The following is a 21,318-nucleotide window of genomic DNA, read 5'->3' as shown; positions in this document are numbered from 1 at the left end:
CTCTACTAGAGTATCCGCCATGAGGACAGACGATGAACCCGCAAACAAGTAAGAATAGAGCTTAACTAATTAAAAGACTTATAACCATAAGAAACACGAACACTCACTTAGCGAAAAGCTCTATTGAGGCACCGGTGCTCATCGATGTACAAGCTCGGGGAGATACCGACAAGTCCAACACTTCCCCATACTCTTCCCTCACATCTCTCCCAAATACTCAACTCTACTAGCTATGGCCTAAGCCTTGGAGTGATGCTCAAGTGTGGTGCTCTTTCCCTTGGTGTGTTGTTGTTGAAGGCGGAGAGGAGAGTCTCTCTTTATAGGTGGAGAGGAGGGGGTCATGTGAAAAATGATTCATCCCCTCATGGAAGGCACCAAACTGACTTCCAAGTACATTGAAACTGGGTGACACTAGCATACCGACATTGGGCAAGGCGGTAAGAAGCAACCGACTGAATTCTAGGCCAAACAGGGCTGGTGGGGGTGCGGCCGCACCATGGCCTGCTCCGAATCAGCCCATCTTCATTGGGCTGCCTCTTGTTATCTTCTGGACTTGGCCCATGGTTGTGTTGCGCAAAGTTAAGTTGGTTTGTCTTGCTTTTAGGCTCGTCCTCCACTTGTTTTGGGCTTGGATTCACTTTGCATTGGCCTTCTCCCCCTTGAGCTCTTTTGCCTTGCGCAAGATGGCGTTACGCTTTGTCTCTTTGCGCATTTTAGGGTATGTTTTCCATGGTTTTCATATAAGTCCTCCTACAAAAGTCAATTCACAAAAACTTGTGGAAAGATGTTAGTTTTAAACCCTATCACTAAGTTTGGTGTTTATTTGGTTGGATTTTATGTAAAGATTGGCGGTTGAAAATATGAGTTAAGGACCGCCAACAAACTTTCCCACACTTAGCCCTCTGCTCGTCCTTGAGTAAAGTTAATGACTAAGATGGGTCATCTCCTTGATATGTGTAACACCCTAAAAATTGCCTCTTTTGAAATAGAGTTAAAATGATTTAAGTTGGAATTTTTGTGCACATGAAATATAGAAAATAAATTTTTTCATTAATTTAAAATACATCATAAGGTAGCAACATGTATGAGCATACATGCCATTGCATTTGATTTTATTGGTTGAGTGACTTTAATTGAAAAGTCAAAATGGTTAAAATGCTTTTGAAATGAAATTGAAAATGGCTTTGAAATAAAAGGAAAGAAAGAAAAGGAATTAGAAAATGTAAGAACTTAAAAAGTTATTTTTGGAAACTTACCGAAAATTGGTTCATCTATGTTGGAATTAGAAAGTATATTGAAATCATATTTATGCTTGATTTGGTTCATATTTGAAATGGTTTTGAATTAAGAAAAGAAATAGAATTCAGAAATAGAAAAGGATTTTTATTTGAAAAATATCCCTTCTTTCCTTTTCAGCCCAGCTAGTCGCCTGGCCCAGTTTCCCCAGCCCGCTCCTTTCTTCTTCCCGGCCTCGGCCCAGCTGCCCCTTCCTTTCCCTCCTTCGGCCTGCCTCGCGCAGCTGCTTGGCCTGATCTGCTCGGCGGCCCACCGTTCCGCGCGACGCAGCCCACCAACGCGGCCCGCTCGACCTACGCCCGCATCACACACGCGCCGTCCGCTCCTCCCTTGCACTACGTCGCTGGCCCACGTCGTCAGACGCTCGCACGCGCTGCTCCTTCTCCCTCTCGCTGTGACCCGAGTCCCACTCATCAGCGCTGTCGTCCCCTTCCCTTTCCTTCTTCCCCACGCTCCCCTTCCTTTCTTGACCCAGCGATGGCGTGGCCAAACTTGGCAAGTCGCTAGCGCCGTCTCTCCCGCAAGGAAAGCGACCAATCACCTCAGCGCGCCCCGCTCCCCTTCCTTGTACGCCGCGCCCGCCCGCCTATAAAGCTCCAGTCGAGCCCCCGTCTTCTCCCCTTTCCTCTATGCGCGTCCAACATCTCACCGCCGCTGGCCATCCACCGCTTCCGAGCGCTATCCACGATGCCGACGCGCCCGTGAGCACCGCCGTACTCCCCCGCGCTCGTAGGTACCTCCACTTCGTGGTTTTGGTCTCGACTTCATCGGATTCAACCTCACCCACGTGTCTTCCTCTCTCTCCAGCCACCATTGCCGTCAACGACTCGCTTCGGAGGCTCCCCGGACACCATGCTCCATTCCAATTGCATCTCGGTGAGCCACTCGTCCTCCCCATGCCATCCGTTCATCGATTAGCGCCCTAGAACACTGTAGCACCAAACAACCAAGCCGCCGGCCATGGCGCCGCCGCGGGACCAACGCTTCAACATCCCCCTCACCTCGGTAGCGCCCCAATGTGTTCGCGAGAGCCTGTAGATCGATTAGGTGCGCTCACTTTGTCATGAGATGGCTGGAATCACCGCCCCGACGTCCACCGGCGAGTTCGGCACACCGGCAACAATGGCGCTGTCGTCATGAGCTTCTTCCCCGGTGACCCTCTGCTTCCATCATGCCTACGCCATCAGATTTGGAACGAGCGGACCAAATTAGATACCCCTTTGGGGATTATAATCGGTCCACCGTGGACCCGTGGACACGGTCCACAGCGACGCGTCAGCACTGGCCCGCGCACGCGTGGCACACCACACCACTCACACACCGCCACATGGCTGCCCAGTCAACATCGTAGTCAACCCGCAGTCAAAGCCACGCACGTTTTGCAGAATAGCCCCCCTGTTTTCGGTGAATTAACCCACAGTCCATAACAGTTTAAAATAAATACAAATTAGTCCTATTTTTATTCACTTTAGACCCTGTGTTTTCCAAAAATAGTTTGCCCAGTCCAAAATACATTTAAATTCAGAATTTTAATTGTTTTAATTCAAAAACGAGTTCAAATATTTACAGAAATGCCACTGAACCTTATTTCATGCGTAACTTTTGTGTTTTAATTTCGATTTGACCCATTCAAATTGCGTTAGGATCGTATTTTGTTTTCTATGCGTTTATACAACTGTTTGGCATGTTTTCAACACTTAAAATTCATGAGTAGATTTAATCTATTATTTAACTAAAGCAAAACTTGTTTAAATCGTAACTTATTTATTTTAACTCTGAAATAGTCCGTTCAAGTTGCGTTTGTTTCATAACGATGAAATCTATACATTAGTAATGATGTTTACTATATTACTATTTCATGAAAATCATGGTTTAAATCATATCTTGATTAATGGTTATGCAACTAGGTTTTATACATAAAATATGATTTGTTTTACTTTTGTTTTATAATTTAAATCTAAAATTGACTTAATGTAATCCATATTGTTTATAAAATATCTTTTGTATATGAATTCATATAGTTAACATAAATGAAGCCTATAGTTTTCTTTTCCACGTATTAAGTAAATCTTTTGGTAGATGTATCTTTTTCATTGTAGCTTCTATTAGCGTGCTTCTCACGACTGTGTGTTCGTAGCAATACGTAGAATCGTGTTTCAATCTCTTTCACTTATTTTTCTATGATTGATGTATTGTTCTGATATAGATGCAATTGTATGCTATACATGTATGTGTATGGATGTTTGTGTGGTGTTCTACGAATTATGTCCAGTCGGTGAGATACACGTGGTGATCCAAGAAGAAGAATGACATCGAAGAATAAAGCATACTGAAGGATTGGTGTGTAAGACAAGTATAGCATGGGACTATCCTTGTTACCTATTCACATTTAAACACTTAATTCATATTGCATGTGTCAACCTTGTTGCCAAATAGGATATCCTAGATATTTGATAACTTGTACCTTGATACCTTTGGGATATTGCATGGGATAGTTTTTGCTAGTGCTTAATCAAAACCATGATCTTGTAACTTGACTAATGGTATATGTAATAAATATTAAAATATGACTTTTTAGTAACATGAAAACAGGGGGTTGAAGTGTTTATATGCTTCAGATTCCTCTCCCTAAGGACTTATCTGTAAGCGATCATCTAGGACTTACAGTACAACTGTGAGGGCCATATGGCTCTGGCTTTAGCTCAGTATGAGGATCTTTTCTAGCTTGTTAGTGATTACCTTTAAGGCGTAGGGTATGTTTCCTTTACTGCTGGGAAGAGTGTACCGTGCTGCGATGCCCACGCGTGCCACTCCTAGAGATGGGCCACATATGCCTAGCGGCCCTAACTTGTTAGACGAATTCTTTGAAAGGCTTCATAGTGAACCCTGCTGACCTTCCTTAGAAGTGGGTCAAGAGATTAGCTACCTCAGGCGAAAGGGTAAATCACGACTCACAGTGAACGTGTACAACCTCTGCAGAGTGTGAAACTGTTATAACAGCCGTGCTCACGAACACGAGCGGCCTTGGACCCTTATGGAATAGAGATGATCACTATTGGATAATGGTACTAATGATCAACTGTTTATGCTATACATTATTCATGTTTACCTGATCATGTGTTTATGGGAATGATAAATTCTTTGCCACCCAACTGCTTAAAAAGATGATCTATTAAAGCTAATCGCAGTAAACCAGTGTCAGCCCTTTTGAGCCTCATGAACCCCATGATATAATTGTTAAGTATGACATGTACTCACGCTTGTTTTACTTTTCTATACTTTGGATAAAAATCCCGAATGGGTACCAGATTGCTGGTTTGGAGGAGTTAGGCTTGTGGTCAACCAGTCAGTCGTCCCTGTGGTTTTGGAGTCTTCGCCTGAAGATTGGAGTCAACTTTTCGCTGTCTTTACTCTGAGGTTATTTTCTTTTTACTAATACGTTATGTAATAAGTATTGTCTCTTGATATTACCCTGATTTGTGGCTATATGTGAGATTTGACTTCCTAGGCTCATATATAGTGTGTATCTGGTTTTTGTCTTTAAAACTGGGTGCTACAATATGACATCTGCATACAAGTTATTCCAAGGTTCACCAGAACCTGTGAACTTTGGAGTATCTACCACATTATATTGGGTGATTGAATAATGGAACATCATGGATTCAAATCCCCTTGCATCAAAAAGCTAAGAAACTTGGGTTTTCATGTGAGTTTGAAAATGTAAACATAGTTTAGTTCCTCAAATGATTCTCTCAAATCGCTCATATATGTGTTTGGTTCCTTACCAAGGCATATCATAGTGTTGCCTTCTTTGTTTCCTACTTCTAAAAAGCTTATATGGATCTTTGGGTAGGGAAAGATATGAAGTCATACTTACTCTGCATATTTTGTTGAGTCAAAGCTTGGATCGAAGGAGAAAGATGTCATACCCTTAGATCAAGAAGTGCTTGTGTGTGGATAAACATTTCTAAATCTATACTATACTCCTTTTGTAGATATGATCCCTCTCTAGCTTTTTATTTTGAGATATGGCTATCATTATTTCCTTCTTTTTATGAGCCTTCATGTGCTCATCTCTTTTTTTTCAATACCTTGGGACCTTCATGCGTCCCTTTTTTATACTTTGGGACCTTTATGTGCCCCTATTTTTTCAATCCTTTTGCATAGCCTTTATGTCTCTTCTTTTAAACCACATATTTAGAGAGATAATTATCTTACAGAACTTGGAGTATTTTCCTATCAAATATTTTTTGTCTACTTCCAGTGTAGGAGCAAAGTTTTGGTGGATGGAAGCATGCTTTTGCTTACTCTCAGTGTAGGAGTAGCATGTATAGGTGGGTGTACGTGATCTTGATCTTGGGTGAATGACAACTTTCTCAACTAGGGGCAACGAGACTTGACAAAACTCAATGCAAGAATAAGTAGCATAATTTTGGAGGTTTTGTGCTCTTGGTAGGAATTTGAACATCATTGAGGAGCATCGTGTGAAAAATGATTCATCCCCTCATGGAAGGCACCAAACCCACCTCCAAGTACATTAAACCTAGGCGACACTAGTATACCGACGTTGGGCAAGGCGGTAAGAAGCAACCGACTGAATTCTAGGCTAAAGAGGGCCGGTGGGGGTGCGGCCGCGCCATGGCATGCTCCGAATCAGCCCATCTTCATTGGGCTGCCTCTTATTATCTTCTGGACTTGGCCCATGGTGGTGTTGCGTAGAGTTGAGTTGGTTTGGCTTGCTTTTAGGCTTGTCCTCCACTTGTTTTGGTCCTAGATTCGCTTAGCATCGGCCCTCTCCCACTTGGGCTCTTTTGCCTTGTGCAAGATGACGTTAAGCTTTGTCTCTTTGCGCATTTTAGGGTATATTTTCCATGGTTTTTATATAAGTCCTCCTACAAATGACAATTCACCAAAACTTGTGGAAAGATGTTAGTTTTAAACTCTATCACTAAGTTTGGTGTTTATTTGGTTGAATTTTATGTAAAGATTGGTAGTTGAAAATATGAGTTTGAGCAGCCCATTCCAGCCCACAGCGCCCATAAACAGTGACGACCGTCTCTTTTCACTTCTACCGTCATCTATCCCCATCGTCGCAGATGCGCTCCGCCTCTATCCTCGCCATCACGGTGGTCTAACCCACACCATCCGCCTCCCTCCCCTCGTTGCGGCACAGAGGTGTGGCCCTCCTAGTGGCTACAGCTCGTAGCCGACGCATTAGGTGTGCTCCCGTCTAGGCTGTCACACACGCGGCTGCTGCTCGTCATCTACCGTAGGAACTATCGCACTCAAGCCGTGCTCGCTGGTGAGATGTCGACGCTCCCCTCCATCATAGACAAGGTAGAGCCCCTTAAGCGCACGAGCTCTGGCTATGGAGATTGACTTGAGAGGCACAACCCCCTCTAGCTGTTGTTCAGCGGCACCTATCTTAGAGTATTAGCACTTTATGTTTTTTTATAGGAGCACTTTATGTTTGTAATCCACAACTGTGTAAGGATTGTTTCTGTATTGGAAGCATATAGGAAAAAATAGCAATTTTGTGCAGGAAATTTGTACATGAACTAGCAATTTTGTGCAAATATATTGTGTATAGGAACCAGAAAAAATAAGCAAGATGTATAGACTGCAATTATGGAATAAATTGTGCTCCTTTTTGCAAGTTCAGAGATATGTTCAGAACTAAGAATATATTACTGATTTATGCAAGTTCAGAGGCTTGACAAAATATAGTACTATTTTCTGGCATATGTTAGAATTAACAGGCTAAACTTTACACTTCAAGTAAAATACCAAAAGCTATTCTCCAGAACTAGCTCTATTACTAGAATTCAACATTGAGATCTTGCTCCCTGCAAAATAAAAGAGCAATTATTAAGCTCTATGTACAGATCCTCACTAGAAAGATGGAAGCTCTATGTATAGATCCTCACTAGAAAGATGGAAGATTGTAGTTTATAATTTTCTTTTAATAACTGAGAGTAGCTATGAATGGCCATGTAAGGTTCAGACATCCCTTCCTTGGGACAAGATGAAGCAACCTGATTTCCGCGAAGGGAAATCCACAGAGTCGAAGTGTATTATGACTGTTGTAGATCATATTACCCAAATTCCAGTCGAATACCACATCCATACAACGATAATATCAGAGTACAAATAGTGCGGAATTACATAAATTATTACATCACCGCATTGGCGGAATCAAAAGTAGCATTCATTCAGAACAGCTTGAAGATAAGATCGCCAAACTTGAGCGTAGGAACAAACCCCTCAACCGTCAAACTCCTTAGAGCTATACTCCTCAACAGAACCTATGTGCCAAAATTTATCAGTACGATTTGTACTGGCCACTCCCACCCTATGAGCATTGCTTTGTGGAAATTGGATGCAAGTTGGATATAATCAAAAGAAACCTATAAGGCTAGGGTTTCCTATGTTTTAGCATATCAAGTATATATATAATAATAGTTGGTCAAGTTTTAACACCATTCCCACACACATTCCACCCCATTTTCGTCTAGAGCCAGATTTCGATCCTAGGATCGATATACCACCATCTCCATATCATCACCATACCATCGCTCAGTTGATAGGCCAACTCCCTCTCGGCACTGTCTCATGGCCCGTAGCCCCTGGCTACGTCCGACACTCTCTCACGGGGGAAGAAGAGAAGGACTCATCTCGCTATCTAGTTTAAGCGAAACCCAGGAAAGGTCCATAGCCGACAAGTTGGTATATGTGTCGATCGATCAACCATACACTCTGCAGAGGTTTTACATAACCACAAGATTGGCCTTCTTCACTGACCGTCGTCAACTAGGCTGATTCCGGCCGCTTGCTAGCCTAGGATATTGCCACCCTACCATTCAACCCTAGTACACCCCAAGTCTAGTCTGGGGTGGCTGAAACTATGAATCATGAGCCGGGTCCACAAGGTCTCCATAAAGTCTTAGAAGGGTGTGGGGGAAATCCTCTGTGCCATGTACCTTCTTACACTATCCGCTATCAACCTAGCAGTAGTGGCAATATCCTACCAAGTAGTCCGGCCGTCCCGCACCATATAGGGCGAGTGGTATGTAAGGCTTCCCGGTGAATCTGAGTACTAGTAAGTCCTTAGGGATGACCAAGCTAGAATGTCTTCATCATGGTTTCCATTTACCGTGCCACCACAGCACCTCCACCTCGGGCTCCTCCCATCATAGGTTCACACCCAGGGCCACCTCATATACCATTTACCCACCACAAGTATCCATTTCTAGGGGTGCCCAGGTAGTACCCCGCGGCAAGACTTGCCCCAGACTCGTCGTATACTCCAACTTGGTCGACACAACCCTCACCCTCCACGCACCCAAGTCACACACATAGCACTCTCCCCATAGTCCAGATAACACCAGTTTCCACCACGCATCAATGTAGTACAAGCGTAGTAGAAGTAATAAGCAATGAAATATAGCAGCAAGCGTGTGTCTAGCCTAATAGCAGGGTAAGCAGGGGTAAGGTTGCGTCAAGGTAAAGGCCATCAAGTAAGCATACTACCATGCAAGTCATATCATAGTGTGAATATAACAATAAAGTAAAGCAATAGCAGTTCTATATTAGCCATGCGTAATAGGTGCTACGAGGTTGGGTGGGATGTGGCACCTTCCGTGTAGTTGTCTTCATACTCCTCCTGGTACTCTCGGTCCTCATCCGTCTGATTCTCCTCCGAGTCTGCAAACGATCACATTATAGTCACGTTAGCAACGTCTATAGAATAGCACAAAAAAGCAATGAAAATTCAAAATAGCCAAATGCACACAAACATGGGTCCATTGCGTAGAGCTCGATTTTAGATGAATTTTGGTCCTGGTCTTGTATTTTTCTGAGTTCGTATGAATTAGTTATGAATTTCCGAAGTTTCAATCATTTTTGAAAATTGGAAAAGGCTGAATTAATATCGTGCTGACATGTGTCACGCTCCTGTTGGTTCACGTGGCATGCTGACATCAGTATGACATTAGCATGATGTCATTGTCTCGGTTCTGAGCTGACAGGTGGGGTCCCGCTGATGTCATCTTGACGTCAGCATAACGTCACCCACTGACAAGTGGGTCCAGCAACTCTGCGTCGTTGACATGTGGGTCCAGAGTCTCTGTGTCACTGACATGTGGGTCTAGAGTCTCTGTGTCGCTAACATGTGGGCCCGGTCAACGGTCAGCTCAGGCCGGGTCCAAACTGGGCCGGTTGGGCCTGGATACGGGCTGAGCTTTGGCTCGCCACGTGGCGCGCGCTGGTACGACTACATTGTCTTACTGGGCCACTAACGGGCCGTGGTCCACGGGCACAGGTGAGGCGCGGTTCATGGTGAACCCGCCTGCGTTGGCCCATAGACCGCAGAGCCGGTCTATGAAGGACTTGGTCCACTTACTCCTTCCCAAGGTTTGGTTCACGTGCACCAAGTGCACGGACATGTGGCCGATGAGGGGAAAATCCCCATCTTCTTCCCCGGCGTGCTCCCGCCGGTGGTAAGCTCCCCGGCAAGCCTCATGGGCAGTACTGGTGCGCGATTAAGGTAGGCAAAAGCGTCGCCAAGCCATGGCGACTGTGACGGCAGGGTCGGGGCGACGGCTAGGGCTTCCTAGGGCTCTGGCCACGGTGAACGGTGGCTCAGCGTGGCATGTCAATGGCGGCAGGGCGATGTGGTGGCTGGGAGCATGCTTGGCAGGTCATGTGAGCTTCCCGTGGCTCCAATGAACAGGGCAGGTGAGACAAGGAGGCGCCAGGCGCTCCCAGCGGTCCTAGCCATGGTGGAGTCGAAGCGGTTGCGGCGGCGCTCCAGCCGCGGCGTAGTGTGGTCAAACGGGGGTCCTCCGGTGGCCTTCGTCTACCTCAATCGCAAGCGTGGCATGTTCCGTGGCGAGGAGGAGCCAGCCAAGGTGGTGGCATCACCTCTACCGCGGTGATGCGACCGCGGTGGCTACGCCATGGCCATGTTCGTGGCTACAGTGTGCACGCCCATGCGTGCTCGGGTGCGTGCTCGCGTGCATTCTCGGGTGCGTGCTTAGATGCATGTGCATGGCATGAGCAGAGCACTCGGCGCTGGCGTTCCTGAGTAGAGGGCTCAGTGTCGCCCCCTTTCCTCCCTTTGCTTCGCGTTTCCATTTGGCTCAACAAGAAGGTCATGGTGGTCCTTCTAGGCTACCGGTTGGCTAAGCCGGAGCAAGAGCTCGTGCTCCGGCATGGTCCATTCATGGCGTCCAAGAGGCTAGGAGTGGTCTCAGCGAAGTGTGCTCACCATGGGGAGTTTGAAGGCGATGGTGGTGGTGCGGTGTTGATGGTGTGGCAGAGCCAAGCCAGGACAGAGGTACTCGCCGTCTTCCATGCCGGTGGCTCCTCCCTTCTTGCTCTGGCAGCGGCGTCCTTCTCTGCGTCTCCTCTCGTCCCTCGGCTTAGTGTGTTGGTGCGAACCACACGGCGGTGGCGAGGTGAATGGAGGGCTAGGGCTCGGGGTCCTCCTTTTATAGGGCGAGCTCCATGCTCATCCATGGCGGATGGTGGAGCGGCTAGTGATGCGCCGAGCGCATCGGATGGCTCTCGTGTGCGGGGGCGGTTGCGTGGGTGTGGCGCTAAGGTGGGGGACAGGGTCATGCGATGTGCATGACCCCGGGCCTACGCCTGCTCCGTGGTCGGCTCCTGGTCGCATGGTGGAGGGAGCGTGGGGAAGACGACGATGCTGTAGCTGGGTGGCTGACAGAGGGGGCCCGTTTGTCAGCTTGTCCTGATGCAGCGGCGTGCGGTGCGTGATGGCTGATGGACAGGTCCAGCTCGTCAGCGGCTTGTGCGCGCGGGGGCGGTAGGGTGTTGCTGGGCTAGCTTTGTGGGCCGCGTGCACGAGTGGGAGGGCAGGCTGGCTCGGCCGGGCTGGCTCACAAGGCCGAGCAGGCCTGGGCTACTGCTGCTCTCTCTTCTTTCCTTTCTCTTTTTCTTGTTCTTTTTCTAATTTGTTTTCCTTTCTCTTTTATTTGATGCCAATTTGGTTAGGGTTTGATTTATTTAGTTTCATGTACAAGTGTGCACCTTGATTAGGTGGTACCTAGGTGATTAATTTATTGCATAATAAATTAATTATAAGTGGTCACTTTTATTTGCACAACAAAAGATCAATAAAAGGCAACTCACTTGTTTAGAATTAAAATGCATGCAAGAATGTATGTGTTAGGGATTTTAAACACACACATATACAACAAGTGACATGCTATGCTTATGAGTTTGTTTAGTTGGATTTCGACTAATGCAACACTTAGGGTTAGCTCCTACAAATGTCACTCATCATCACACGGGGTTTTGAAGAAAAAATTTTATAGTTGGGGTTTTTGGTATGTGGATTTTTGGGTTGTTACAGTCCTACCTCCTTAACAGAATCTCGTCCCCGAGATTAAAGCGTAACGTACTCTTCGAAGAGATAAGGATATTGTAGCCGGAGGTCAGACTCTTTCTCCCATGTTGCTTCTCTCTCAGTGTGATTGCTCCATTGGATCTTGCACATAGGAATAGTTTTGCTTCGGATCTCTTTGGTATCTCTACCTAGAATTATGATGGGATGCTCTTTATACTTGAGAGTGTTCTGAATGTCAAGTGTATCAGTCGGGATCACTTCATCGGACACTCTCAAACACTTGCGTAGCTGGGATACATGAAACACAGGATGTACACCCGCCAATTCCTCAGGTAGATCAAGTTTGTAGGCGAGCTTTCCAATCCTCTTGCAAAATCTTGTATGGGCCAACAAATCTAGGGGCAAGCTTTCCTTTCACATGGAATCTGACAGTTCCATGTAGCGGGGATACCTTGAGGTAGATGAAGTCTCCCACATTGAACTCAAGTTCTCTTCTTCTTTTGTTAGCATAGCTCTTGTATCGACTTTGGGCAATTCTCAAATTCTCCTTTACTTGAGCAACTCCTTCTTCAGCATCTTGAATCTTAGCAGAGTCAAAGAACGATCTTTCCCTCGGTTGAGACCATATCAAAGGTGTCTTACAAGGTCTACCATACAGAGCTTCAAACGGCGACATCTTGATACTGGCTTGGTAGCTGTTGTTGTAAGAGAACTCTGCATAGGGTAGGCATTTCTCCCAATCAGAGCCATAATTTAGTACACTAGCGTGAAGCATGTCTTCTAAGATCTAATTTACTCATTTAGTATGTCCGTCTGTCTGTGGGTGATAAGCGGTACTAAAATCAAGTTTGGTTCCAATGGACTTGTGCAGGGCTTCCTAGAATCGGGACATAAACTGAGGACCACGATCAGATACAGTACTAGAGGGAGCTCTATGCAGTCTAAGGATATGCTCAACATACAGATCTGCTAACTTTTTGACATCGGTCTTGGTCTTAACGGGTACAAAGTGAGCAATCTTGGTCAAACGATATACAATCACCCAAATGGAACCATTGCCTTTCTGGGAACGGGGCAACCCAACTATGAAATCCATGGATATGCTCTCCCATTTCCACTCGGGAACATCAAGAGGCTTCAGCAATCCTGTAGGCCATTGATGTTCAGCCTTGACTCTATTATAGGTGTCACATCATGCCACATGTCCTGCAATGTCTGTCTTCATGCCTTTCCACCAAAAGTGTTTCTTCAAGTCTTGATACATCTTTGAACCTCCAGGGTGAATATAGTACTTAGAATCATGAGCTTCTAATAGAACTTCCTCTCGTAGTGCTGGATCCGAAGGTACATAGATTCTGTCCTTGAACCAGATGGTTCCTTGTTCATCTTCATGGTGGTTGGTCTTGTAGCCTAGTTTCATTAGACCACAGAGATATTCAATCTCTTCACAATTTTTCTGAGCTTGACGAATGCGATCTGTGAGATCATACTGTATGCGGAGCTCATTCAACAAGCCATGCGGTAGTATCTCAAGCTAGAAATCTTCAATCTCTTCCCTAAGCTCAGGTGGTACGGATTCAGTGATCAAAGTGTGACAGTAATTCTAGCGACTGAGAGCATCTGCGACTATATTAGCTTTTCCTGGATGATAGTGAATTTCCAGGTCATAGTCCTTGATCAACTCTAGCCATTGGCGTTGCCTCATATTCAGATCTTCCTGAGTGAAAAAGTACTTCAAGCTCTTGTGATCGGTGTAGATACCACACTTGTTGCCTATCAAGTAGTGCCTCTAGATCTTCAAAGCATGCACAACTGCTGCTAACTCAAGATCATGAGTAGGGTAACGGTTCTCGTGTTCTTTCAACTATCGAGAAGCATAAGCTATCACTCTTCCACCTTGCATCAATACACAGCCAAGTCCTTGATGGGATGCATCACAATAGACCATGAAATCTTTACTGATATCAGGCAATGCTAGCACAGGAGTTGTGGTAAACTTTTGTTTCAATTCCTGGAAGCTTCATTTGCACTCGGGTGTCCATTCAAACTCCTTGGTCTTCTTCAGAAGGTTGGTCATTGGACGGGCTATCTTGGAAAAATTCTCGATGAACCGGCGGTAATATCCAGCCAATCCTAAGAAACTTCTGACTTCGGTCATGTTACGAGGTTGATCCCATTCTTTCACAGCTTCAATCTTAGCTGGGTCAACTGCAACACCTTTAGTTGATAGTACATGACCTAGGAAGGCAATTTTCTATAGCCAAAACTCGCTTTTGCTGAACTTTGCGTAAAGTTGATGTTGGGCTAATTTCTCAAGCACAGTTCTCAGATGATATTCATATTCTTCGGCGGTGGGTGAATAGATAAGGATGTCATCAATAAATACTACCATGAACTTATCCAGTTCATCCATGAAAACCTTATTCATCATGTTCATGAAGTAGGCGGGAGCATTCGTGAGTCCAAAAGACACCACAGTGAACTCAAAACTACCCATACCTAGTCACAAAAGCTGTCTTCGGGATGTCACTCTCTCGAATCTTCATCTGATGATAGCCAGATCTGAGATCAATCTTGGAGAAATACTTGGCACCTCGAAGCTGAATCAAGCAAATCATCAATCCTTGGATAGGGGGTACTTGTTCTTGATGGTGACTGCGTTCAAGTTCCTGGTAATCAATGCACATTCTCATTGAGCCATCCTTCTTCTTAACAAACAGAACAGGGGATCCCCAGGGTGAAGCACTGGGTCTGATATACCCCTTCGAGATGAGCTCATCAAGCTGTTTCTTAAGCTCGGTTAGTTCATCAACTGACATGCGATAGGGTCTCTTGGCAATGGGTCCTGTTCCTGGCAAAAGATCAATGATGAACTCTATATCACGGTCTGGTGGCATACCCGGTAATTCTTTAGGGAATACATCAGGATAGTCTCTGACCACAGGCACATCATGAACTGTCTTCTCCTCTTTTTGTGATTCTGAACTGGCCTTAAGGGCACATAGGATAGAAGTGGACTTTCTGGACTGAGGTTCACATCTAATAACTTGGCCTGATGGGTGGGTCACTTGGACGTATCTAGGTGAACATGATATGATTCCTCGGTGAATGGTTAGCCAATCCATACCTAAGATGACATCTAAGCTCATGGAAGGTAATAGGGTTAGGTCGGCTTCAAAGATAAGACCCTCAATGGTAAGACTCACTCCCTTATAGATGTGGGTGCACTTTAGGTCTCCTAAAGGTGAGCTGGTGATGATAGGTTTTCCACGTGGGGTTACAGGCAGGTCATGCTCTCGTGCAAACTTGGATGATATGTAAGAACAAGTTGCTCTAGAGTCAAATAGAACTGATGCAGTATTGCCATTAACTAAAAACATACTGTACACTATGTTAGGGGCAGCCTGTGCTTCCTCAGCATCCAGATGGTTGAGACGTCCACGAGTAGTAGATCCCTTGAACTAGGACTTCTGAGCGGCTGAGTTCTGAGGGCAATCAATGGCTTTGTGACCTAGTTGGCCACAAGCGAAGCAGGTGAAAGGTGCATCGCCTACAGGGGTTAGCACGGGTGCCTTCTAGTTTCCAGTGCTTGGTGCAGAGCGGTTCTGTGCTGGGCATTCATTCGCTGAGCAGGGGACAGGTTGAAACGGTCCTAAGTGTTGCAGTCCTGAGCATAACGGTCCTAGGGTGTAACAATCCTGAGCAGGGCGAGAGTATTTGGTGGTGTAGCCTCCACCACCCCTACTTGATCCAAGGTTGTCATCCCTATTGTGGTGAGAGCGTTCCCTGGATGGTGCATCTCTATGGAACCTCTTGCAATCATAGGCCATGGAAGGACTCCTCAGGCTTACGCTTCCTCTCCCTATACTCCTCTCTGGCTTCAGCATGGTCCTTCTCGATCTAGATGCAGCGATCCACCAGAGCATGCAGCGTGCTACTCTCAATACCGCCAAACTTCAGCTTTATGTGCGGGTTAAGTCCCTTACGGTAATAGTATAGCTTCTCCTTCTCAGAGTTCACAACATAGGAAGGTGCATAACGTAGAAGGTTGGTGAAGCGAGTGGTGTACTCAGTCACCCTATCCTTTCCCATCTTGATGTTGCAGAACTCCTCGGCTTTGGCCTCCATGATACCCTTGGGAATGTGATACTCAGTGAATGCTTCGGTGAACTCATCCCATGAGATGTTGGTAGGGTCCTCATGGAAATCACTGAAACTGTCCCACCAGGCATGTGCTGCACCTGTGAGCTGGTGTGTGGTAGCTCCAACACACTCATCATCGGTGAAGGTGGTGAGGTCGAGCTTCTTTTCCACCTCCTTGAGCCAGTTATCGGCTACAAGCGGGTCAGGGTCGGTGCCATCATAGGTAGGTGGCCTTAGCTTCAGAAATCCCTCCAGCTTCCTCTAGAAGTCATTATGCTGACCTCCCTGGTGACGGTTTGCTCCATCAACAAGAGCTGCAAGAAGCTAGGTCTGCTGCACCATCACCTCTGCCAGGTTCGGTGGTGGTGGTGGCGGAATGCTCTCCTCAACAAGCGGCGGGGTATTCTCTAGGTTGAAGGGTATCCCTCCACGTCCACATCCATGGCCATGGCCATGGTTGTTGCCACCACGCCCCTCATTTGGTTCGACTGGTTTGAGGGTGGGCGTATGTCCATGATTCATTAGGCAAGCAGATCGGCGGTTCGGCATCTACAACACGGATCATAGGAATTTTAGTGTTTGTGCCATAAGTGCTTATAATTCAGTATGATTACATGATTTTGATGATTTAAAGAAAAACATTTATACTATCCAACACTCATTACAAAGAAGCAATAAGATCCATAAGATGCAATAAGATCCAAAACATTCATTACATAGGTTTTATTATATAGCATCATCTCCAGTAGCTACACTTGGAGACTCACAAGAATCGTACTACGCATAGTGACTCATATTACATCTCATAAGGGGTACATCATGGGGTACAACTTATGGAAGCCACTGACATGACTCATGACCACATAGGGTCATCTACTCTAACTCGTACACCGTAGCTGGGATACGACTGAGGTGACAACCGGTCCTTCGATTCCTCCTTCCTGAGTTGACTTCCCAGTGCAGGTGACCTTGACAAGCTCGTTAGGGACTCCTAACAAGATGAGAACTCGGCAGAGGGTCTGTGCAAAACCCCTGAGCTCATGTAGGTCGAAGGTAAGCTTGGCGTGGTCTAGAGGTAGCAGTCCTAGAGGCGGCCATTTGACGTTCGCTGTCATCTGCATGTTTTAAGGAAACTGGTGTTAGCAGGTCAATAAATAGATAAGCCTTGCATAAAAGTAAATGCAGGGTCGGTATATAACCAAAAGAAGGGCTGTTCACGTCCTATTCTATCGTCCATTTCTGAGGGTTTTGTCCTAGGGTCAAGTATGGCTCTGATACCAACTGAAGCGACCTGATTTCTGCGAAGGAAAATCCACAGAGTCAAAGTGTATTATGACCATTGTAGATCATATTACCCAAATTCCAGTCGAATACCACATCCATACAACGATAATATCAAAGTACAAATAGTGCGGAATTACATAAATTATTACATCGCTGCATTGGCGAAATCAAAAGTAGCATTCATTAAGAACAGCTTGAAGATAAGATCGCCAAACTCGAGCATAGGAATGAACCTCTCAACCGTCAAACTCCTTAGAGCTATACTCCTCAGCAGAACCTGTGTGCCAAAATTTATCAGTATGATTTGTACTGGCCACTCCCACCCTATGAGCATTGCTTTGTGGAAATTGGATGCAAGTTGGATATAATCAAAAGGAACCTATAAGGCTAGGGTTTCCTATGTTTTAGCATATCAAGTATATATATAATAATAGTTGGTCAAGTTTTAACACCTTTCCCACACACATTCCACCCCATTTTCGTCTAGAGCCAGATTTCAATCCTGGGATCAATATACCACCATCTCCATATCATCACCATACCATCGCTCAGTCGACAGGCCAATTCCCTCTCGGCACTGTCTCATGGCCCGTAGCCCCTGGCTATGTCCGACACTCTCTCACGAGGGAAGAAGAGAATGACTCATCTCACTATCTAGTTTAAGCGAAACCCAGGAAAGGTCCATAGCCGACAAGTCAGCATATGTATCGATCGATCAACCATACACTCTGCAGAGATTTTACATAACCACAAGATCTACCTTCTTCACTGACCGTCGTCAACTGGGCTGATTCCAGCCGCTTGCTAGCCTAGGATATTGCCACCCTACCATTCAGCCCTGGTACACCCCAAGTCTAGTCTGGGGTGGCTAAAACTATGAGTCATGAGCCAGGTCCACAAGGTCTCCATGAAGTCTCGAAAGGGTGTGGGGGAAATCTTTAGCGCCCTGTACCTCCTTACACTGTCCGCTATCAACCTAGCAGTAGTGGCAATATCCTACCAAGTAGTCCGGCCGTCCCGCACCATATAGGGCGAGTGGTACGTAAGGCTTCTTGGTGAATCTGAGTACTAGTAAGTCCTTAGGGATGACCAAGCCAGAATGTCTTCATCAGGGTTTCCATTTACCGTGCCACCATAGCACCTCCACCTCGGGCTCCTCCCATCATAGGTTCACACCCAGGGCCACCTCATATGCCATTTACCCACCACAGGTATCCATTTCTAGGGGTGCCCTGGTAGCACCCCACGGCAAGACTTGCCCCAGGCTCGTCGTATACTCCAACTGGGTCGACATAACCCTCACCCTCCATGCACCCAAGTTACACACGTAGCACTCTCCCCATAGTACAGATAACACCAGTTTCCACCACGCATCAATATAATACAAGCCTAGTAGAAGTAATAAGCAATGAAATATAGCAGCAAGCGTGTGTCTAGCCTAATAGTAGGGTAAGTAGGGGTAAGGTTGCGTCAAGGTAAAGACCATCAAGTAAGTATACTACCATGCAAGTCCTATCATAGTGTGAATATAACAATAAAGTAAAGCAATAGCAGTTCTATATTAGCCATGTGTAATAGGTGCTACGAGGTTGGGTGGGATGTGGCACCTTCCGTGTAGTCATCTTCGTACTCCTTACGGTACTGTCGGTCCTCGTCTGTCTGGTTCTCCTCTGAGTCTGCAAACGATCGCATTATAGTCGCGTTAGCGACATCTATAGAATAGCACAAAGAAGCAATGAAAATTCAAAAGAGCCAAATACACACAAACATGGGTCCATTGCGTAGAGCTCGAGTTTAGATGAATTTTGGTCCTAGTCTTGTATTTTTCTAAGTTCGTATGAATTAGTTATGAATTTCTAAAGTTTCAATCATTTCTGAAAATGGGAAAAGGCTGAATTAATATCGTGCTGACACGTGTTACGCTCCTATTGGTTCACGTGGCATGCTGACATTAGTATGATGTCAGCATGACATCATTGTCTCATTTCTAAGCTGACAGGTGGGGTCCCGCTGACATCATCATGATGTCAGCATAACGTCACCCACTGACAAGTGGGTCCAGCGGCTCTGCGTCGCTGACATGTGGGTCTAGAGTCTCGGTGTCGCTGACATGTGGGTCCAGAGTCTCTGTGTCGCTGATGTGTGGGCCTGGTCCACGGTCAGCTCAGGCTAGGTCCAAACTGGGCCGGTTGGGCCTAGATACGGGCTGGGCTGTGGCCCGCCATGTGGCGTGCGATGGTGTGGCCACGTCGTCTTATTGGGCCACTAACGGGTCGTGGTCCACGGGCGCAGGTGAGCCGCGGTTCATGGTGAACCCACCTACATTGGCCCATAGACCGTAGAGCCGGTCTATGAAGGACTTGGTCCACTTACTCCTTCCTAGGGTTCAGTTCACGTGCACCAAGTGCACGGACATGTGGCTGGCGAGGGGAAAATCCCCATCTTCTTCCCTGGCGTGCTCCTGCCGGTGGTGAGCTCCCCGGCGAGCCTCACGGGCGGTACTGGTGCGCAATTAAGGTAGGCAAAAGCATCACCAAGCCATGGCGACTGCGACGGTGGGGTTGGGGTGATGGCTAGGGCTTCCTAGGGCTCTAGCCATGGTGAACGGCGGCTCGGTGTGGCGTGTCGACGGTGGTAGGGTGATGTGGTGGCTAGGAGCATGCTTGGTGGGGCGCATGAGCTTCCCATGGCTCCAGTGAACTGGGCGGGTGAGACAAGGAGGCGCCAGGCGCTCCCAGCAGTCCTAGCCATGGTGGAGTCGAAGCGGTTGCGGCGGCACTCCGGTCGCGGCGCGGTGTGGTCAAACGGGGGTCCTCCGGTGGCCTTCGTCTACCTCAATCGCAAGTGTGGCATGTTCTACGATGAGGAGGAGCCAGCCAAGGTGGTGGCGTCACCTCTATCGTGGTGATGCGGTCGCGGTGGCTTTGCCATGTCCATGTTCGTTGCTGTGGTGTGCACGCCCGTGCATGCTCGGGTGCATGCTTGCATGTGTGCTCGGGTGCGTGCTCGGGCGCGTGCTCGCGTGCGTGCTCGGGTGCGTGCTCGGGTGTGTGTTCGGGTGCGTGTGCATGGCATGAGCAGAGCGCTCGGCGCTGGCGTTCCTGAGCAGAGGGCTCGGCGTCACCCCCTTTCCTCCCTTTGCTTCATGTTTTCGTTTGGCTCAACAAGAAGGTCGTGGTGGTCCTTCTAGGCTACCGGTTGGCTAAGCCAGAGCAAGAGCTCGTGTTCCAGCGTGGTCCATTCATGGCGTCCGAGAGGCTAGGAGTGGTCTCAGCGAAGTGTGCTCATCGTGGAGAGTTTGAAGGCGATGGTGGTGGTGCGGTGTCGACGGTGTGGCAGAGCCGAGCTAGGACAGAGGTACTCGCCATCTTCCACGCTAGCGGCTCCTCCCTTCTTGCTCCGGCAGCGGTATCCTTCTTAGCGCCTCCTTCTCCTCTCATCCCTTGGCTTAGTGTGTTGGTGCGAACCGCACGACGGCGGCGAGGTGAATGGAGGGCTAGGGCTCAGGGTCCTCCTTTTATAGGCCGAGCTCCATGCTCATCCATGGTGGATGGCGGAGCGGCTGGTGATGCGCTAAGCGCATCAGATGGCTCTCGCGTGCGGGGGCGGTTGCGTGGGCATGGCGCTAAGGTGGGGAACAGGGTCATGCGATGTGCGTGACCCTGGGCCCACGCCTGCTCTACGATCGGCTCCCGATCGCATGGTGGAGGGAGCGTGGAGAAGACGATGACGCTGTAGCTGGGCGGCTGATAGAGGGGGGCCTGTTTGTCAGCTTGTCCTAATGCGGTGGCGTGCGGTGCGTGATGGCTGACGAGCGGGTCCGGCTCGTCAGCGGCTTGTGCACGTGCGGGCGGTAGGGTGTTGCTGGGCTAGCTTTGTGGGCCGCATGCATGAATGGGAGGGCAGGCTAGCTCGACCGGGCTGGCTCACAAGGCCGAGCAGGCCTGGGCTGCTGCTGCTCTCTCTTCTTTCCTTTCTCTTTTTCTTGTTCTTTTTCTAATTTGTTTTCCTTTCTCTTTTATTTGTTGCCAATTTGGTTAGGGTTTGATTTATTTAGTTTCATGTACAAGTGTGCACCTTGATTAGGTGGTACCTAGGTGATTAATTTATTGCATAATAAATTAATTATAAGTGGTCACTTTTATTTACACAACAAAAGATCAATAAAAGGCAACTCACTTATTTAGAATTAAAATGCATGCAAGAATGTATGTGTTTGGGATTTT

Source organism: Miscanthus floridulus, unplaced genomic scaffold (genome assembly GCF_019320115.1).
Source record: "Miscanthus floridulus cultivar M001 unplaced genomic scaffold, ASM1932011v1 os_2401_1_2, whole genome shotgun sequence".
Classification (NCBI taxonomy): domain Eukaryota; kingdom Viridiplantae; phylum Streptophyta; class Magnoliopsida; order Poales; family Poaceae; genus Miscanthus; species Miscanthus floridulus.
This window is presented reverse-complemented; position numbering follows the sequence as displayed.